Source organism: Martes martes (genome assembly GCF_963455335.1).
Source record: "Martes martes genome assembly, chromosome: X".
Classification (NCBI taxonomy): Eukaryota; Metazoa; Chordata; class Mammalia; order Carnivora; family Mustelidae; genus Martes; species Martes martes.
This window is the reverse complement of record NC_137897.1, coordinates 1,602,112-1,624,692: the sequence shown is the minus strand read 5'-3', so window position 1 is coordinate 1,624,692 and position 22,581 is coordinate 1,602,112. Positions and strand designations below refer to the sequence as shown.

Sequence of the window (22,581 nt, the reverse complement as noted above, 5' to 3'; positions counted from 1 at the left end):
TTTATACCCCCTTTTAAGGGCTGCTAGGCTGTTTTAATGACTCCAGTGTGATTTACCCAGAAACAGTATGTTAAGCCCCCCCTCTTTGTTATTTTGCACTTGCTTATACCTCCTGCCTATATGTTGACAACCGGGGCAACAATGAGTTTAATGAACTCATTGTTTCTTGAGTCTTAGTTTTAGTCCAGGCTGGGAGGGGTCCATCGGCATCCACCTCTGGGGGGCGTTTTCGTCCTTGGCTCCTTTGACGTGATCCGCGTGAACCCAGGCCCTGATGCCTTCTACTTTTATTGCTGTGGGGGTGCTCAGGATGACAGTAAACGGTCCCTTCCAGTGAGGCTCCAGGTTTCCCACTTGGTGACGGCGTATCCAGGCCAAGCCCCCGGGTTGGTAAGGATGTGGCTTCATCTCCGCCTCTGTCCCAGTGTGTGCAGTCCAGATCCCTGCATGGGCTCTTTTTAAGACAGACTGTAATGCCTGCAGTGACTGGAGTACAGACTGATCAGTCATTTCTGCTATAGTGACCTCTTGTAATCAAGGGCGGGGGGGTCTCCTGAACATTATTTCAAATGGGGTCACCTTCTTTAAGTAGGGTGTACATCACGCCCTGAGGAGGGTGCAGGGAAGGAGATCTACCCACCCACTGCCAGTCCCCAGAATTAACTTTGTCAAGGTTTCTTTAAGAGTCCGATTTATTTTTTCTATTTGCCCTGAGCTCTGGGGCCCGTAGGCACAATGTAGTTTCCAATTAGTACCAATGGCTTTGGCTGACACCTGTGAGACTGAAGTCACAAATGCAGGGTCATTGTCTGACCCGATCGCAAGAGGTGAGCCAAACCTCTATTTCTTTTCCTCTTCCCATTTTAGTTCTTCCTGCATTTAGTACCTGACATTGAGTACATCTATCAACCATATTGAGTCATACGCCCTAATTTAGAAACCTGGAACTGCTTGCCCATAAGCTCTTTAGGCTTGCGTGTCCCCAAATGAGTGCCCTGATGTATTTGGTTTACTAGTTTTCTTCCTAGTTTTCGAGGAAGAATTAACTTTCCTGTTCTAGTCTTAGCCCAATTCCCTTTATAGTCTACTTTAGTCCATTTCTGCAAATATATCTGCATCCTTGACCAGGAGGTCCGTGGCAGCAATTATGCGGAGGCAAGGGGGAACCCAGCCGCTACTAGATCTAGTTTCTTGCTAAGATAGGTTATTGGCCTTTGCCAAGGCCTCAGAGTCTGAGTCTAAACTCTTTCGGTGATCCCTGCCTTTGCATCTACATACAAGTGGAAGGGCTTGGTAACGTCTGGGATGGCCAGTGCTGGGGCACTCAGTAAGGCTGTTTGGCTAGGGCTGACTGACTGGCAAAGGCAAGATAATTCACATGAGTTATCGTGTAACTTCTCTGAAGTTTACTTCAGCTGTCTAACAATCTAATTTAGAACTTAACACCTATAAAGGCATGTTATTAAAACATAATTTTTCTCTCTAAAATAACCCTCATCTCCAGAGATAGCCAAATCAGGACTAAGTCATTTGAAAAACAAGTCCAGTTTTAACAAACTTGGCCTAATTATTGACATAAGCTCAGCAAGAACAGTGAGTGTGATCATATAGATCTTTTAGAATCTGCTTTGCTGGAACTTCTTATAAGGAATCTCTAGGTTGAACTTTTAGTAGCCTCTCCGGGCCAGAAGCCAAGCCACGTACTTGCCATCACACATGCCTGCAATACCTGTCGACTTGGGCAAATTCTTCCTGAGGTACTGCCCCTGCCAGGGAGTGACATTCTTTACTCACCTGGTAAGGCTGCTGGGAACTCTGTAAGCAAGGGATCAGGCCAACAGTTCCAAAGGGCTTTACGGCTCCAAGTTTCACGAAGTCAACCTTAGTTCCTTTAAACTGTCTGGTCATATCTGAGGCTTTTCCAATACGACATTCCAGTCAAAGCCTTGGTAAAATAACCAGTTTCCAATGCTGTCCTTGTTAAAAGGAGAACAGATTCTTATTGAACTTATGCAAATGACTGATTGCCAAGGAAGAAAGAATACTTATTGAGCATTGAGCCCTTTTGGTTTCAGAGGGTTCAGAAAGAGAGAAAAGTTGAATGCCTTGACTCGTTTACAAATGAGTACCTTTACATCTCTGTAAGTTACAGGTAACTTAAGAAAAAGTTTCCCTAGTCTAGAGGAGCAAATATTACAGAACCAGTAATGTTTAAAACATTGAGAGACACAACATTACAACCTTTCAGTTACTAATTCTGGTTTAGTCCAAATGTAGCCCTTACTTTTGTAAATCTTTACCCATTTCAGTTCCCAAGATTTTAACATATCAAAGACCTGTATTTGTCCTGAAAGCCTTCCCATGTGAATTTCCTTTAGGGCAGAATTCACCTTACAAGAGAATTAAAACAATTACAAGTGACAAAAACTCAGAACAGATATAGTTCAATATCAAGTGATGACCCTTATCAAAACATTAAACTCTAGGAATTGTATAGGACCTCTAGAGTGTTACAAAATGTAACCCAAATGCAACCCAAGGTTTATCATTGGTTTAGCAGTACTCCCTGCCTAACTTAGCATATCAAGGAAGCCTTACAAGCCAAAGAGATTTCATTTACAACTCTGGGCAGGCAAAGAGAAAACCATTTACATTTCAATTAACCAAAGAGAACTTTGTCCTTTTAAAAAGAGAGAAAAACAGCTTTTTTATATCTGTGTCTTTCCTTTTTTCTTTATTTTTAAGAGTGCAGTCTTAAGATATGAGTTTTCTGGGTTTCCCTCCCATCATGAATGATGTCACAGACAAAGGGAGGGGGATCTTTCAGATGCTGTCCTGCTCGCATCGCTCACGGAAACTTAGGAGCGTCTTAGCTAAGGCCTGTCCGTATAAACCCCGGACCAGGCTACTCCGTGGAGTAGATGACCGTTATGCCATATGACGCCCCACGAGACTCAGCGTGCAGCCCACTCAGACCCCGTAGCCAAAGCGGTGGAGCCATACAGACACATACACAGTCAGGCACTCTTCAGATTCAAACAGGTTGGACACCCTCCCTTTTGGGTATCCCTGGCTAATGGGAGGGGATCAGTCTCCCCTTCCATTCTTCACGAATGGATCTAGCTCAGACAGTGGCCTCAGGGCTGTTTTTCTCTCTTTCTTATTTAAACAGGATCAGGCATCAGGTCTTTTCCCTTTTACATATCTCCCACTTTTTACAAACAGAGTTGCTTTTCTCATTCCCATCAGTCTTAATTACACTTAACAGAATTTTGCATTCTTAGAAATACCTTAACCTCTACTGAAGATTAAATATAAACCAATTGTGAGCTGTTACAACAGAATTCCTTAGGTGGCAAAATTATCAAACAGTTAAGCACAAAACATGTTTACCAACAGATTTTAAAAACACAAACCTAGTTCCAGCAACCAGCGCTCTAGCATTTTATCCCATTTGGTTTAAAGTCTCAGATTAGCAAAGACTTTGAAAGCTACTTTAACAATTACCTACTAAAACTTTGAGACAGACAATTAACCATCAGTTTAGTCATCTCTTTGCTAACAGATTTAACACAGGTTTTAACAAATAACATGAGCTTATTTGACTTTAAGTAAAAACTCTGAAGTCTCCCATTTACTACTGATAACTCGAAAGACATGTTCATCCTCATTAACCCGACAAACTTTAACTTAGTTCAAATACTGATTTATGTTCCACCTGGGCCCACTCCATTTCGAATGTTTATCTGAGACCCGGGTGGGAAGATCCGGAGTGGGGGGTGTTAGGTCCAGGGGGCGCTCTTCTTGTTTCCTGACAGTGAAGAACAGAACAAAGGACCACCAGAAGGCAAAGAAAGGGTTTCCAGTTCTAAGGCTCATCAGCGCCAGGAGAGGAGCAGACGCCATGCTTTCCTGCCAGCAAGGGGGGAGGGGCTTAGCAGTCCATGTCGGGCCAGAGAAGGCAAGGAATGTCCCCGAAACAAAGTTTGTTTCAGCAGTGTAAGGACCTATTTTATATTTTTATATTTTAGGAAGAGGCTTTCATTGGGGTTAAACAAAAACCTTGTTGTTTAACCCTTAAACTGCCCCTGCTCCCCTTCCCCCAGGGGATTCACTTAAAAACAAGTCCCGGAAACCAGCTCCAGGTAACAAAGCCCAGATACAAAGGTGGGTCAGGCCAGGTGGAGACATCCGATCAGTAGGGGGTTGCATACTGTCTCCCTAGCTATGAAGGAGTATGGGCCCCTGCCCTTTGGGAACCCTTTTGGTACCAATCCTAATAAAGGTATAATAGGCTGATTCAAATGTCTACTAGGGTAAATTGTAATTCAATTGGTCACCTGTGCGTGGCCAGGCCCGACCGCATGGTCTTTGCCCTTAAAAGCTAGACTGTGAAACAGACAGGGGTCGCCCTCTCTTGTAAGAGGTGTGGCCCCGAACGTTCAGTCTGATTCCTGATGCTTGGCATGAAATAAAGCTTTGCTTCACCTTCGCTTTGTATCAGTCTCGCTCCATTAATCACGGATCCATTATTGGGGCATAACATATGGGGGCTCGTCCGGGATTAAACGACGAGAACTGAGCCAGCATCAGAATTTCTGGGAAAAGCCTCGAGGTAAGACCTCACAGATTTTACTCTGTGGGATCCGCCGATCTCCAGGTGCTCTGTGAGATCGGTCGGTCTGTCTGGTGGAGCTCCAGGTATAGCCCGCGGGACATTCCTTGCCCTCTCTGGCCCGACGTGGACTGCCTAGCCCCTCCCCCTTGCTGGCAGGAAAGCGTGGCGTCTGCTCCTCTCCTGGAGCTGATAAGCCCTAGAACTGGGAACCCTTTCTTTGCCTTCTGGTGGTCCTTTGTTCTGTTCTTCACTGTCAGGAAACAAGAAGAGCGCCCCCTGGACCTAACACCCCCCACTCCGGATCTTCCCACTCGGGTCTCAGATAAACATTCGAAATGGAGTGGGCCCAGGTGGAACGTAAATCAGTATTTGAACTAAGTTTGTTGGGTTAATTAGGATAAACATGTCTTTTGAGTTAACAGTAGTAAATGTGAGACTTCCAAGTTTTTACTTACAGTCAATTAAGCTCATGTTAATTGTTAAAATCTGTTAAAATCTGTGTTAAAATCTGTTAGCAAAGAAATAACTAAACTGATGGTTAATTGTCTCAAAGTTTTAGTGGGTAATTCTTAAGGTAGCTTTCAAAGTCTTTGCTAATCTGAGACTTTAAATCAAATGGGATAAAATGCTAGAGCGCTGGTTGCTGGAACTAGGTTTGTGCTTTTGAAATCTGTTGGTAAACATCTTTTGTGCTTAAATGAATTCTGTTGTAACAGCTCACAATTGGTTTATATTTAATCTTCAGTACAGGTTAAGGTATTTCTAAGAATGCAAAATTCTGTTAAGGGTAATTAAGACTGGTGGAAATGAGAAAAGCAACTCTGTTTGTAAAAAGTAGGAGATATGTGAAAGAGAAAATACCAGATGCCTCATCCTGTTTGAATAAGAAAGAAAAACAGGCCTGGGGCCACGGTCTGAGCTAGATCCATTCCTAAAGTATGGAAGGGGAGACCCATTGGGGGGAGGTGTCCAACCTGTTTGAATCTGAAGAGTGCCTGACTGTGTGAATGTGTCTGTATGGCTTCACCGCTTCGGCTACGGGGTCTGAGTGGGCTGCACCCTGAGTCTCGTGGGGCGTCATATGGCATAACGGTCATCTACTCCACGGAGTAGCCTGGTCTGGGGTTTATATGGACAGACCTTAGCTAAGACGCTCCTAAGTTCCCGCGAGGGACGCGAGCAGGACAGCATCTGAAAGATCCCCCTCCCTTTGTCTGTGACATCATTCATGATGGGAGGGAAACCCAGAAAACTCATATCTTAAGACTGCACGCTTAAAAATAAAAGAAAAAAAAAAAGAAGGAAAGACACTGGTATAGAAAAGCTGTTTTTCTCTCTGTTTAAAAGGGCAAAGTTTTCTTTGGTTAATTGAAATGTAAATGGTTTTCTCTTTGCCTGCCCAGAGTTGTAATTGAGATCTCTTTGACTCAAAAGGTTTTTCCTTGATATGCTAAGTTAGGCAGGGAGTACTGCTAAACCAATGATAAACCTTGGGTTGCATTTGGGTAAATGCTGTAATTATTCTAGAGGTTCTATACATTTCCTAAAATTTTAATGTTTTGATAAGGGTCATCACTTGATATTGAACTATATCTGTTCTGAGTTTTTGTCACTTGTAATTGTTTTAATTCTCTTATAAGATGAATTCCAAAAGAAATTCATATGGGAAGGCTTTCAGGACAAATACAGGTCTTTGATATGTTAAAATATTGGGAACTGAAGTGGGTAAGAATTTACAGAAGTAAGGGCTGCATTCGGACTCAACCAGAATTAGTAACATGGGACTAGATGAACTGAAAGGTTGTAATGCTCTGTTTCTTAATGTTTTGTCTTGCTTTAACCATAACTGGTTCTGTAATGTTTGCTCCTCCAGACTAGGGAAACTTAAGTTACCTGTAACTTACAGAGATGTAAAAGTACTCATTTGTAAACGAATCAAGGCATTCAACTTTTCTCTCTATCTGAACCCTCTGAAACCAAAAGGGCTCAGTAAGTATTCTTTCTTCCTTGGCAATCAGTCATTTGCATAAGTTCAATAAGAATCTGTTCTTGTAACAGGACAACATTCGAAACTGGTTATTTTACCAAGGCTTTGACTGGAACGTCGTATTTGAAAAGCCTCAGATATGACCAGACAGTTTAAAGGAACTAAGGTTGACTTTGTAAAACCTGGAGCCCTAAAGCCCTTTGGAACTGTTGGCCTGATCCCTTGCTTACAGAGTTCCCAGCAGCCTCACCAGGTGAGTAAAGAATGTCACTCCCTGGTAGGAGGAGGAGCCTCAAGATATTTTGGACACCTCAGAGAGAGGAATTTGCCCAAGTCGACGGGTATTGCAGGCATATCTGATGGCAAGTACGTGGCTTGACTTCTGACCCGGAGAGGCTACTAAAAGTTCAACCTAGAGATTCCTTACAAGAAGTTCCAGCAAAGCAGATTCTAGATCTATATGATCACTCACTGTTCTTGCTGAGCTTATGTAAATAATTAGGCCAAGTTTGTTAAAACTGGACTTGTTTTTCAAATGAATTGGTCCTGATTTGGATATCTCTGGAAATGATTATTTTAGAGAGAAAAAAACTGTTTTAATAACATGCCTTTATGGATGTCAAATTCTAGATTAGATTGTTATTAAATGTTTGTTTACCTAAGCTAGACAACTTAAGGCAAACTTCAGAGAAGTTGCACGATGACTCGTGTAGATGATCTTACTTTTGCCAGTCAGTCAGCCGCAGATATAAGGAGGAAACTTCAAAAAATTGAAGGGTTTGAAAGGAAGAATCTGACTGAGTTAATGGGAATAGTAAAAATAGCCGCTGAAGACTATGGGTCATGCTTGCGGGGGACAAGAGCTCTTTTACAGACTCTGCAGGGAAAAGAGTATCAGGTGTCAGCAGTGAAAACACAGCTTTGTAAGAGCCATGCCACTTATTTAGACTTTGGTCTCCATGAGGGAGTTCCTTGGGACGGTGGGCTACTGCAGGCTGTGGATACTGTGGTTTGTGGAGATTGCCCGGCCTCTCTACGAACTGGCTAAGGGAGGACTCACTACAGTAGAGTGGACAGCTGAGGCAGAAGGAACATTTTGGGAATTACAAAAAGCCTTACTGAATACCCCAGCACTGGCCATCCCAGACGTTACCAAGCCCTTCCACTTGTATGTGGATGGAAATCAGGGGTGACTGAAGGAGTTTTGACTCAGACTCTGAGGCCTTGGCAAAGGCCAGTAACCTATCTTAGCAAGAAACTAGATCCAGTAGTGGCTGGGTTCCCCCTTGCCTCCGCATAATTGCTGCCACGGCCCTCCTGGTCAAGGATGCAGGTATATTTGCAGAAATGGACTAAATTAGACTATGAAGAAGATTGGGCTAAGACTAGAAGAAATTAGTAAGCCAAATATATCAGGGAACTCATCTGGGGACGCGCAAGCTTAAGGAACTTACGGGCAAGCAGTTCCAGGTTTCTAAATTAGGGCATGTGGCTCAAGAGGTGGTTGATAGATGTGCTCAATGTCAGGCGGTAAATGCAGAAGGAACTAGAATGGGAAGAGGGAAAAGAGAAAGGGGTAAGGAACCAGGAATTTATTGGGAAATAGATTTTACAGAGATGAATCCAGGAAAATATGGGCACAAGTATATGTTAGTTTTTGTAGATACCTTTTCAGGCTGGGTAAAGGTTTTTTCTGCCGAACATGAGATGGCAGGAGTGGTAGCCAAGAAGCTACTAGAGGTTTGGGTCACTTCTTGTGATCGGGTCAGACAATGGCCCTGCATTTGTGAGTTCAGTCTCACAGGCATTGGCCAAAGCCGTAGGCACTAATTGGAAACTACATTGTGCCTACTGGCCCCGGGGCCCCAGAGCTTGGGGCAAATAGAAAGAATGAATCGGACTCTTGAAGAGACCTTGACAAAGTTAATTCTGGAGACTGGCGGTGGATGGATAGATCTCCTTCCCTTCACCCTCCTCAGGACGCGATGTACACCCTACTTAAATAAGGTGACCCCATTTGAAATAATGTTCAGGATCCCCCCCCCCCCCAATTACAAGAGGTTGCTATAGCAGAAATGACTGATCAGTCTGTACTCCAGTCACTGCAGGCATTACAGTCATTTTAAAAAGAGCCCATGCAGGGATCCGGACTACACACACTGGACGGAGACAGGTGAAGCCACATGCCTACCAACCCGGGGACTTTCCCACCAAGTGGGAAACCTGGAGCCTCACTGGAAGGGACCGTTTACTGTCATCCTGACCACCCCCACGGCAATAAAAGTAGAAGGCATCAGGGCCTGGATTCACGCAGATCACGTCAAACGAGCCGAGGACGAGAACACCCCCCAGAGGTGGATGCTGCTGCCGATGGACCCCGCGATGGACCCCGCCGATCGTGGACTAAAACTAAGACTCAAAAAAACAATGAGTTCATTAAATTCATTGTTGCCCCTGTTAAGATATAGGCGGGAGTTATAAGCAATTGCAAAATAAAAAAAGAGGGGGATATAGAACTGGCTAAAAAGTCAAAGATTTGACTAGTCTCCAAAAAAAAGGGGGGAATGTAAGGACCTATTTTATATTTTTATATTTTAGGAAGAGTCTTTCATTGAGGTTAAACAAAAACCTTGTTGTTTAACCCTTAAACTGTCCCTGCTCCCCTTCCCCCAGGGGATTCACTTAAGAACAAGTCCCGGAAACCAGCTCCAGGTAACAAAGCCCAGATACAAAGGTGGGTATCCCTAGCTACCAAGGAGTATGGGCCCCCGCCCTTTGGGAACCCTTTTGGCACCAATCCTAATCAAGGTGTAATAGGCTGATTCAAATGTCTACTGGGGTAAATTATAATTCAATTGGTCACCTGTGCGTGGCCAGGCCCGACCGCATGGCCGTTGCCCTTAAAAGCTAGACTGAAACAGAGAAGGGTCGCCCTCTCTTGTAAGAGGTGCGACCCCAAACGTTCGGTCTGATTCTTGATGCTTGGCATGAAATAAAGCTTTGCTTGATCAGTGTCGCTCCTTTAATCACGGACCCATTATGGGGCATAACAGGCAGCTGCTTGGGAATATTCCTTAAAGTCTTTGTCTCGAGTTAGACTAACCCCAGTTGGCTCCAGTTATAGCCCTAAACACACGAAATGAGTGAGGAAGAAGCCCCACATCTATTAGGAGGAACGGAGAGACCAAAGTCAGAGTCCCCTTACTCTGCTTGCCCCATTCCTTCAAACACAACAAACAACATAACAGACTACAAAGAGACAAGACAAAGACAACCACAAACCCAGTGGCCCTTACTCAGAGCCTGCCATGGGTGGGGGTTTTCCCGGCACCTACAGGGGTTACCCGGCCCCCTACAGATGCTCGCCGGGACAAGCCACAGACCAGAACCAGACCCAGCGGCCCTCACCCAGAGGCTGCTGCTAGTGGGGGTTTCCCGCCCCCCTACAGATACTCGCCGGGACGAGCCACAGATGCTCACCAGGACGAGCCACAGATGTTCGCCGGGATGAGCCACAGACCAGAACGAGACCCAGCGGTCCTCACCCAGAGGCTGCCGCTGGCAGGGGGACCAGGCCCCCTACAGATGGGGGTTACCCGGTCCCCCTACAGACCCAGATGACCGCCTGGGGGGGCTCGGACCCCTAGACGATATACCAGAAGAGGGATGGGGCATCCCCTCATCCACTCCAGCCCTGGGGAGCATGGCTGCGTCCAGCTTCACCCCGGTGGGCCATACCTGGAGCTCCGCAACCAGACAGACAGATTCAAACCCAGAAATTCCGATGCTGGCTCAGTTCTCGTCGTTTAATTCTGGCGAGTGTGGGAGGCCGCGCAGTAGCTTGAGAGAGAACCAAAACAGGCCCTGACTCGCACCTCCTTGAAACCTAAGGGTTAAAGCAATCCTGTGGTTAGTAAGTTGAGGTGCTTGAGAATGGGCCTGTGCTATGGGTCTCACGCTCTCCTACGTGACCACACTCTGGGGCTTAACTGGAACAGGACACGCAGGCTTAAAGCCGTGAATCAGTAACTTGAATTGCTCTTCCTGCAGGGGCCATAAACCGCACCCGATGCCCTTTGGCCCTTCTCCGTCTACTTATCTGTAGGGAACTCACCTTTAAGCAGCCCTCTTGGCGTCAGGATGTTTGCACATGAGCCTTAAGAAACCTTCTAAGGGGAACCGGTGCAGACTATTTTAAGAACTTAATGGATCACTGCTTCCTTGTGATTGTCTCTGTACGATATATATACCAGAGCACTCTGCTGAATAAACTGGCACTGCTTGGACATCATCCACTTTGCCCCTCCTGTCCTCATCACTTTGCGACTTTGTTCTTCACCATCCTCTTATCCTCTCGACCCTGGTCGTGTTGTCGCGCCGGCCGCGACAAGTGGCGCCTGAACAGGGAGGGACCTGAGTACAATCCAGTGGAGCGCGCAGTTAGGTAAGGAGTTACCGCATTTCAGGTAAGAGGAGCCCGGTCTTTCAGGGCCACAACAGGAGTAAAAAAAATATGGGGCCGTTGCAGTCTATGGAACAGGTCTTCTTTGTGACCTCTTTGCAGGCCCTTAGGAAGCCAAAGGGGTCCAAGGTCTCTAAAAAGGCCTTGCAACAATTTTTTTGTATGGTTTCAGGATTGTGTCTTTGGTTTCCGAAGGAAGGAACAGTAAGTTTAGATGCACGGCAGAAGGTGGGACCAGAAATTAAAAATCAAATTAAAATATGTGGTCCCACCGCCTGCCCTCCAGGTACCATGCTGGTTTGGGAAGATATTCGAGAGGCATTAGACCCTCAACACTCCTTTGAGATAATCTTGATAGCCTCCCAAGAACCTGCAGATGAGCTTGAAGTCCATGATATTACCTAAAGGGACAGAGGACGCAAAGGATTTGATGGCTGATCTACCTTTGCCATCAACAGAGCTTATAGAACAGACTTTGAACTCTCGTCCTCCCTCAAGCCATTCAATTTGTTTGTTTCCTATAGCAGGCTACCCGAGGTCTTTCCCTAAACATCTTCCGAAGAGGCCTCTGACTTTCTCTCTCTCTGTTCCTCCTAATAGATGTGGGGGCCTCTCCCTCACTCATTTCCCGTGTTAATGGCTATAACTGGAGCCAACTGGGGTTAGTCTAACTCGAGACAGAGATCGTAAGGAATATTCCCAAGCAGCTGCCGAAACTCTCTTTGTTTCGGGGAAGTTTCCCTGTCTTCTCTGGCCCGACTTGGACTGCTTAACCCCTCCTCCCTTACTGGTGGGAAAGCCTGGCGTCTGCTCCTCTGCTGGGGCTGATGAGCTCTAAAACCGGGAATCCTTTCTGTGCCTCCTGGCAGCACTTTGTTTCTTCTGTCTCCCCTTCTCATGTTTCTGCACCAACGTGCGTGCAGCCTGCATGACCAGCCTCTAGACTGTGCACCACGGCTCCTCTCTTCACTGTCAAGGAGCAAGAAGAGCACCCCCTGGACCTAACACCCCCCACTCCAGATCATCCCACCCGTGTCGCAGGTAAACAGTAAAAGTGGAGTGGGCCCAGGTGGAACGTAAATCAGTATTGGAACTAAGTTAAGTTTGTTGGTTTAATTAAGATAGACATGTCTTTTAAGTTATCAACAGTAAACATGAAACTTCAAAGTTTCACTTTGGTCAAATAAGCTTGTGTTATTTGTTAAAATCTGTTAGCAAAGACATGACTGAACTAATGGTTAATTATCTGTCTCAAAGTTTTAATGGGTAATTGCTGAGATAGCTTTCAAAGTCTTTGGTAACCTTAAAGTTTAAAGTTTTGCTTGGATAACAAATGGAATTAAATTACGGACATCTAGGTCTTAACAAACAGGATAAAATGCTAAGTCGTTAATTACTGGACGTAGGTTTGTGCTTTTGACTTCTTATGGCAAAGAAACTAAGAATATTTAAATCTGTTGGTAAACATGTTTTGTGCTTAACTGATTGATAAATTTGCCATCTAGAGAATTCTGTTGTAACAGTTCACGATCGGTTTATATTTAGTCTTCACTAGAGATTAAGATGTCTCTAAGAATACAAAATTCTACTTAGTGTAACTAAAACTGATGGAAATAAGGAAAACAACTCTGTGGAAAAGTAGAGGATATGTAAGAAATATTTAAGGAATGGGAGTACATTTTGTTGAAGGTAAAATAAGGTAATTTTGTCCTAAAGGAGATGGTTATTTGGGAGGAAATAACTTGGGACAAAACCTGAATTCAAAAAAAAAAGAAAGAAAGAAAGAAAGAAAGAAAAGAAACCAGCCCCCAAGGTGATTTAACGCTCTCCTAACATACCTCCACATAGATTATACTTCCAAGTGAAAGGGCCATTTGGCCTTGAGAGAATAAAAAACGGCCCAACCTTGAGGGACTGCAAAAACACCCCGTTACCATCCCCCATTGCCTGTAACCATAGAAACTCACTCTTATTCATAAAGAATGAAAGGGGAGACTGATCCCTCCCACTAACTAGGGATACCCAGATTGGGGGTGGGGGGTGTCCAACCCGTCTGAGTCTGGAGCGGGCCTGACTCCGTGAATGTGTCTGTATGGCTCTACCGCTTCAGCTGCGGAGTCCGAGTGGGCTGTCACCCAGAAGAAGGACTGGGAAAAGATTTACAAGGAGACGGTGCACCCTCTTCTACTCATACCCTATCTGAGGAAGCTCGAAAGGCTTTACAGCTCGTTAATGACAAACTATCCCAAACTCATGGAAATCAGTATGACCCTGAACAGCCTGTTTATCTGATCTTACTAATGCCCTCACAATTGCCAGCTGCTGTTAAATGGCAGGCTCAGGGGCCTTTAGAATGGCTACATCTAGCCTTACACCAATTGCATGTCATTAATGACTCTATTGAACTACTAACTCCATTAATTTTAAAGGGCCGTCAGCGAATTATCCACATGGTTGGCAAAAAAACCTGACTATATCATATTGCCCATGTTAACTACTGAAAAAGCACAGGCCCTAATTAATACAAACTTAAATTGGGAAATAGCCTTGTCTTGCTTCCCGGGACAACTCAAATATCATCTACCAGCAGACAGACTTCTGCAATTTTTTTTCCACCACATCCGTTGTCAATTCAGTGACTGTGGTTGACAAACCTTTGGTTAATGCAATTACTGTATTTGTAGATGCCGACAAAACTGGGCATATAGGAATTTATAAAGGATCTCCATACGCAGAAGCCTCTTACCAAGGATATTACCCTACAAAGTCAGTACAGAGCTGAGTTAAAAGCTGTTCAATTAGCCCTGCAGATGTATTCTGAACCGTGCAGTCTATACCCAGACAGCCATTATATGGCACGAGCGGTCCCCTCTCTGCCCCAAGCTTATGTACTTACCAATGATAAAGAATTATATCACCTGTTCTCTTGCATTCAGCAACTCTTGAGGTCTAGGCAAGCTCCAATATTTATTTCTCATATAAGAGCTCATACCAAATCGCCGGGACCTCTGTCCAGAGGTAATGACATCGCAGGTATGATCACTCATGCATACATAGTCAATGTCACTAATAAACAAATGGCTCCGCATACAATTCAAAAGCCTTTCAAAAGTTTTGCCAAACCTTTCAGATGAAACATTCAATGGGCATCCCCTATAATTCTCAAGGACAAGCCATTGTCGAAAGGGCTAACGGAATCCTTAAATCTTATGTCAAAAAATTAAAAGAGGGGGAGATACTACAGGGAACAGTGAAATACTCTCCTCATATGCATTTAACCTTAACTCTTTATGTTTCAAATTTTTTGAATGTCGACGATATAGGTCACACAGCAGCGGAACGCTTTTTGGCATCCAGACTTTTCTCCTCTTCCTTACACTACGTGGAAGGACCCCCTGACGGGCACTTGGAAGGGTCCTGACCCTGTCCTCCGCAAAGGAGGCGGTTTTGTTTGTGTTTCTCCTCAGGATGAGGATACCCCACGCTGGCTTCCAGAAAGGTGGTGCCGAATCCTCGCATCTCCAGCAGGGGATGCCTCGCCTCATGCTGAAGGGCCAGAACAGATGGAGAAAAAGAAGACGCCTCCCCCCTTACAGTCGGAGCCCGATGAGAGATCTCCTTAATCGGGCCCTAGAGATGGTAAATCAGACCCAACCCAGTGAAGCATTGATCCTATATTACTAACATTATTAGCTATGGTTGGCCTCCCCCATAGCGAGGCCACAGCCTATTAGGCATATCTGCCCGATCCACCCACTGTAAGACCTGTTACCTGGGATGACCCATCCCCTAGGGTACACACTAATGCTACTGATTATTTTGGAGGAATAGATTCGGATGGTACCGTACATGCCGAACATCATATTAACTGGACGGGCCTAGCGGCACAGATGCCTATATGCTTCCAAACCCCCACTAATGAGCAGTCATTAGAAGTTGGATGTGTGCCAGTTAAACACGCTCCTCATATAGTTTCGTACATCCGAGAGGCTGCTCAGACAGGCTCATTTATTAGATATTTGGAGAAATGGGACATCTTTGAAGTAACTGAAGATGACGTCCCTGACTTTCCTAAGCTAGGCATGCGCCCTCCCGGACACCCCCCTTGTCCCTGGAAACTTAACTTTTCTCTTCCAGGACCCATTTGGAGTGAGTGCGTGCAGGACAAACCTCACATCATCTCTCCTCATGGCGTGCCCAGTTTTTCTGTCACTGGTCCAAACTCTCTCATGATCAATATGAGCCACATGCTGCATACCCTCCGGGACAAAAAATGATGAGGCCACCGTTCCATAACGTTTCTCTCCCAGGAGGACTCTTCTCTCCTGGAGGAATGTTTCATGCGGAGCTGCAGAAGCTCGCTGCCACTATGGGACCGGTGACTGTCGAGACTGGGGAGAACAGCTTTGCACGAGCTGCTCAGTTTGACTTCTGTGTGAGCTTGCGTTCCTCGACCCTTCTTGTTGATTGTCGGTTCTGGGACAGTCACTCCTCATACTTATGTAGGGCCTCAGGAACGTCACTTAATGTATCCAATTGAACGCAGTGAGTGTGTACTAACTAATTGTGTACCCATTACCCTACCCACTGGGGGTATGGGACCTGTGATAGCTTTTCTAGTTACACAGCCCCCTTATGTACTATTACCTGTAGAGGTAGAAGGACCCTGGTATGCTAGTTATGGATATCAATTTACTTTAGAATTACAATCTCATGTACATAGACTTAAGCGCTTTTTAGCACTACTAATAGCTGGTATATCTACTTTAGTAGCTTTGATTGCCACAGCCACCGTGTCCTCTGTCGCCCTTTCTCAGAGTATTCAGACTGCTAAGCATGTTAATTCCTTGGCAAAGAATGTCTCCCATGCTCTAGCTACTCAAGAGCATATTGGTCAAAAGATCCTTAGCCGTCTCGATGGACTTGAAGAGGCAGCAGAATATGTAGGTGCCCAACTTTCTATTCTTAGAACACAGATGTCCTTGGTTTGTCATGGAGGGTTTCAGCACATATGTGTCACCCCTCTAAAGGCTCAAAACTATTCTTGGGATGCAGTGAAACATCATTTGCAAGGAATATGGTTTCACAGCAATATCAGCCTTGACTTACTGGAGTTACACAAGGATATTGCTGATATCAGTCATTCTCAGCTGGATGTAGAGAATCCTGCTGATATAGTTTCTCAAATCCTTGATGGGCTGCATGGATTTAATCCTGGAAACATTTTGTGGCATTCCTTTTGGATATTTATCATAGTATTTGTAATATTGCTTATAGTCTTAATAGTATGGTGCATCCTTGTGGCCCGTGCAAGACAGCAATGATTTTACATGCAAGCTCAAATGCATTTTCTTGAGCTTAAAACAAAAAAGGGGGAAATGTGGGAGGCCGCGCAGTAGCTTGAGAGAGAACCAAAACAGGCCCTGACTCGCACCTCCTTGAAACCTAAGGGTTAAAGCAATCCTGTGGTTAGTAAGTTGAGGTGCTTGAGAATGGGCCTGTGCCATGGGTCTCAAGCTCTCCTGCGCGACCACCCTCTGGGGCTTATCTGGAACAGGACAGGCAGGCCTAAAGCCGTGAATCAGTAACTTGACTTGCTGTCCCTGCAGGGGCCATAAACCGCACCTGATGCCCTTTGGCCCTTCTCTGCCTACTTATCTATAGGGAACTCATCTTTAAGCAGCCCTCTTGGCGTCAGGATGTTTGCACACGAGCCTTAAGAAACCTTCTAAGGTGAACCGGTGGAAACTATTTTAAGAATATAATGGATCACTGCTTCCTTGTGATTGTCTCTGTATGATATATATATCAGAGCACTCTTCTGAATAAACTGGCATTGCTTGGATATCATCCACTTTGCCCCTCCCGTCCCCATCACTTTGCGGCTTCATTCTTCACCATCCTCTTATCCTCCCGCCCCTGGTCGTGTTGTCATGCTGGCAGTGACAGGCGAGCCCCCATATGTTAGGTCTCCCCAAAAATGGGTACCCCAATAATGGGTCCGTGATTAAAGGAGCGAGACTGATACAAAGCGAAGGTCAAGCAAAGCTTTATTTTGCGCCAAGCATCAAGAATCGGACTGACCGTCAAACTGACCAGTTGGGGACGCTCCCACGGAGAGGACGATCCCTCCCTGCTTTCCAGACTAACTTTTATAGAGCAAAGCCCATGTGGTTGGGCCTGGCCACACACAGGTGGCTAATTGAATGACAATTCACCCCACAGTAGCCATGGAAACTAGCCCATCACCTTGGTAGCTAGGAGACAGTACGCGCCCCCACTGATCGGGTATCTCCGCCTGGCCTGACCCACCCTTGTACCTGGGTTTTGTTACCTGGAACTGGTTTCTGGGACTTAAAAACAAGTCCCCTGGGGGAAGCGGAGCAGGGACAGTTTAAGGGTTAAACAACAAAGTTATTGTTTAACTTCAATGGAAGCCTCTGGCTACAATAAAAATATAAAATAGGTCCTTACAGTTTTTCCCTTTTTCTTTTAGTATTTGTAGGATTTTGAGTTTTGTTTCTTCTGTAATTCTCATTTTGTTTTTTCTCTCTCTCTCTCTATCTCTCTCCCTCTGTCTCTCCCTCTCTCTCCGTAGGAAATCTACATAAGAGTTTCAAGAAGAAATGCATTTCTCAGAACAAAAGTCTATGTTGCAAATGAAGACAAAAAATACATCAGAGGGAAACAAAGAATGATACATTTCAGTGTCTTAAAAAAGGAGCTCATTCAGGTATTTGTTACATGGTCAAGGATGAGTGTCAAAACCTAACTGAATTTAGACTGAATTAAGTGCATTTTCAAGATAGATCAGTTTTATTTTTAGATAACAATGTGTACAAAAGCAATGTCCACCACCCTGTGAGCTCGCAATGAAAAATTTACAGGTCAATGCGTAAATATGTTAGAAGGCACAGTTTTTAAATTGTCAATTTTATCGACTAATAATTTACATACAACAAAATAGTGTCTGTTAGGTGTCAAGACCAATGACATTTGACACAGAAAAAAAATGAATGTTATACTAATGTAACCACCTGAAAATCTCTGTTCCCCTCAAATCCAAGCCCTGGGCAACCATGGATTTGCTTTCTCCTGCTCTAGATTCTATTGTCCTTTTCAAGAGTTTCATATAAATAGAATAGTGCTATAATACCATATGTGCTTTTTTTTGGTGCCTTATTTCTTAATTTCAGGATCGTGGCTTTGAAGTTCTTCTATGGGTGTCACGTACATCTGTGGTGTCGTCTTGTTCACTGTTGCATAATACTCCATGCTATGCAATTTGTTTATCTGTTATTCTATCAATGGACTGGAAGTAATTAATGGCTATTATGAATACAATGTTTAGAGAAAAGCCCAACAACCGAAGTATAGGAGAAAGGAGGAAAAAAATCTGATAAAGATATGGCAAAAACTCAGTTCCATAAGAACACAATCAAACCAATGCTTAACTACTTTGTTTGGAAACCACTGTATTCTATAAACATCCTTGAGCGGGGTTTTCATGACCCTGTGTCTCACTCCTCTAGGGTAAATACCCTTGGAATGCGTGACTTCATAAGCATGTTTTTAGTAGTATTTTTACGCCATGTCTCCTACTCTGTATATTCACACAGGGAAGTCGTGGTGGATTAATTCTTTTATGCAGTGATACACTACACACTGACTCTGTATTCCATTCTGACTCTCCTGATCTTTTAGGGAAGCATTGAACTGAAGAGAGAAGGAGCTAGAAGCCAGAAGACAGCTAACATGAGCCTCAAAGGAGCAGAAAGTAAGGCAAGATATGGCCATCTGCAGGTAGTGTGAACCCTATGAATGAGTCTTGTAAACCATGGACAGGCTTCCCACAGGAGAAAATAGTCTTCTCCTTTTTTTTTCTTTAATCTTTTTTTTTTTAAAGATTTATTTATTTGACAGACAGAGATTACAAGTAGGCAGAGAGGCAGGCAGAGAGAGAGGGGGGGAAGCAGGCTCCCTGCTGACCAGAGAGCCCAATGCAGGGCTCGATCCCAGGACCCTAGCTAGGATCATGACCTGGACCGAAAGCAGAGGCTTTAACCCACTGAGCCACGCAGGCACCCCAACAGTCTTCTTTTCTACTAGAAGCAAGCTTATGAATGTAATTTCAGTATTTGTTTTATACAAGCTAATCTTCCAAACACCCTCCCATCCAAAAAAAACACCCCCCCCAAAAAATAGTATGTGATATCTGGACACAAACTTCTTCATATCTCAATGAGGAAATTATAAACACACTCAGCTGTGTCATATGACCAAGACTGTAATTTACAAATTGTAGGTTTTATAAGACAAAACAATAGGGTGTGACTTTGAAATTCTTTAACGAGGTGGTATAGTTTTGTTCTGTCAAATCACTCATTCCGCCAAAAGTTTCTTTCTTTTTACCTTTTTTAAAGCCTTATGACCATGAATAGTTTCTACTTACCCTTTCTCAGTGATCCTTCCAGTCCAATATCCTACTTTCTTTAAGGGGGATGAAAATGTGGGACTGCTTCCCAGGCATGTCATTGAGGATGGTTGGAGTGAATTATTGCAATGTCTGATCCCCAGAACCATTGGCTCAAAATGGTTGTCCTGATTTCCACTTCGAGAATGAATGAGCAAGGTCCTGACAGACCCATATTCCCAGAGATCATAGCTATGATCTCTACACAAAAAACAAAAATGAAATAGTGAAAGCTCTGTAGAGTAGATGAAAAAGAAGGGCAGATTCTGGAGAAAAGTCAACATTGGGAAGAAGGAGACATCCAGAGCTGAGTTTTTTTCTCGTTTTTAAGGCCCTGAATCCACAAATGATCTACAGATGATACCACAAGGGGCAGTTAAACCACAGAAAGGATTCAAGGTAGAGCCCAAAACATCCAAAATGGATTTAAAAAAAGGTGAACATCACAGAAAGAAAAGAAAGAGCCTGAGTGAGATTGTTGTAAACACTGCATGAAAGCTTAGCTCAGAGCTGTATCTGGTGCCAGAACCATGCACAGGCCAGACAAACACAAAACAAGCAGTTAAAGAGAAAAGATTGGAAGGGGATTCTGAGCTGCTACCTAGTAGCCAGAGCTTTCGATTTGAGTCCAACCACTTAATTCCCTGATAAATCAAAAACATCAGCACTTTTTGTGACTATAAAAGAAACCAGAATCCCCATGCATCATGTTCAAAATGTCCAAGATAGAGTCCAAAATCACTCCATGTAGAGAGTCAGAGAGAATGTGACCCACTCTTAAAAATAAAACCAACAAATAAAAATATTAACAGAAACTAACCCCAAGATAAGGACTTGAAAGCAACTGAAATCTTTATGTTCAATGAGATAAAGAAAAATATGTTCCTAACAAAAACAAAATAGTAAATCTCAGAAAGACATAGTAACGATCAAATATGAGCTAAATGAAAATTCTACAATCAAAATGTAGAACTTGAACAAAAATTCATGGTAAATGCCTAAGAACTAAATAGGGCACACAAAGGGAAGAGAGTCAATGACTTGAAAACAGATCAGCAGAAATTATCCAATTTTCGGATCAGGGAGAGAAAAATTTAAAGGAAGTCTTACAAAACAATATCAGAAAGTTTAAATTAGGGGTGCCTGGGTGGCTCAGTGGGTTAAAGCCTCTGCCTTCAGCTCAGGTCATGATCTCAGGGTTCTGGCATCGAACCCTACATTGTGCTCTCTGCTCAGCAGGGAGCCTGCTTTTCCCTGCCAGTCCACCTACCTCTCTGCCTACTTGTGATCTCTCTCTGTCAAATAAATAAATAAAATCTTTAAAAGTCTAAATTAGAGTCACAGAGGAGAAGGGAGCAAGAATACAATAGAAACAGTATTGAAGAAATAGAAAATTTCCAAAATTTTCTGAAATCCATAAATTTACAGATTCGGGAAGCTCAGCAAAAGTCAAGTAGTATAAGTATGAAGAAAAACATATCTCACGCACATCATAAACAAAATGCTAAAAACCAAATGCAGAAGGAAAATTTTGAAAGTAGCCCAAGAAAAATAATACAAGAGATCCAAGGGAACACCGGTTCCAATGACTGACAAATACTTATGAAGAAAGGGAGACTGGGGGATTAACATATTTAAAGTGATAAAATCAAAGAAAAAGCAACATGTGAATCTATAACCTGTGAAAGTACCTCTCAGGAATGAAGATGGAATAACGTTTTCAGATAGGTGTTAAGGAAAACGTTAAAGGTAAGAGAAGTCATCATCTAAAGACCTGCATTGTTAAAAAAAAAAAAAAATGCTAAGGTAATATCCTTAGTTTGAAAGGTAATGACGACCGATGAAAACAAAAGTCTCCAGACACAAAGAACTTAAGAAATAGTCAACAGTGAGCTAAACATAAAAGACAACTTTTTCCTCTTGAATTATTTAAAATATATGCCTGGTTTAAGTGTGGAGATTCCTTAAGAAATTAAAAATAGAGCTTCCCTATGACCCTGCAATTGCATCACTCGGTATTTACCCCAAAGATACAGATGTAGTGAAAAGAAGGGCCATCTGTGCCCCAATGTTCATAGCAGCAATGGCCATGGTTGCCAAACTGTGGAAAGAACCAAGATGCCCTTCAACGGACAAATGGATAAGGAAGATGTGGTCCATATACACTATGGAGTATGATGCCTCCATCAGAAAGGATGAATACCGAACTTTTGCATCAACATGGACAGAACTGGAGGAGATGATGCTGAGTGAAGTAAGTCAAGCAGAGAGTCAATTATCATATGGTTTCACTGACTTGTGGAGCATAAGGAATAACATGGAGGACATGGGGAGATGGAGAGGAGAAGGGAGTTGGGGGAAATTGGAGGGGTAGATGAACCATGAGAGACTGTAGACTCTGAAAAACAATCTGAGGATTGAGGGCAAGGGTGGGAGGTTGGGTGAGCCTGGTAGTGAGTACTAAGGAGGGCATGTATTGCATGGAACACTGGATGTGGTACATAAATAATGAATTCTGGAACACTGAAAAGAAATTTAAAAATTAAATAAAAATTAAAAATATATATATTCCTGGTTTAAAGCAAAATAATCACACTGTCTAGGGCTACATACTACATGAAGCTGTAATACATACAACTCCTACAGCGTAAAGAAATCATGGAGTGCTGACAAATTAAATATAGAGACTAGCAAAGTTTTCCATTTTATGGAAAGCAATAGGATATTAACTAATTAGACCATAATAAGCTACACATATATAATTTCTAGATCCATCACTAAAAAATGCAGAGGAACAACAAAAAAGACCAAAGATAAAAGACAATTCTGAAAGAAAAAAAGATAATCAGGTAACACAAAGAAGACAGAAACACAGCAATTGTTGTGCCAAAAGGGTTGGAAGACCCAAGGTCAATCATAATAATTACACTAAATGTTTATGGACAAAACATTACAATTAATCCAGAGATGATCAGAAGGGATTTAAAAAAGAAAAAAAAAGCAAGACCCAATTATATGATGTCTAGAAAAGAGGTGCTCTA

General features: G+C 43.4%; 1 protein-coding gene across 1 annotated transcript in view; it reads right to left on the bottom strand.

Moving 5' to 3' along the window:
• ARSF (arylsulfatase F) overlaps positions 1 to 10,585 on the bottom strand; it is a 52,185-nt gene extending 41,600 nt beyond the window's left edge. The window contains exon 1 of the mRNA XM_080795385.1: positions 10,344 to 10,585. The gene's annotated coding sequence lies outside the window, so the exon portion shown is untranslated. The remainder of the gene's footprint in view (positions 1 to 10,343) is intronic.
• Positions 10,586 to 22,581: the final 11,996 nt, after the last annotated feature.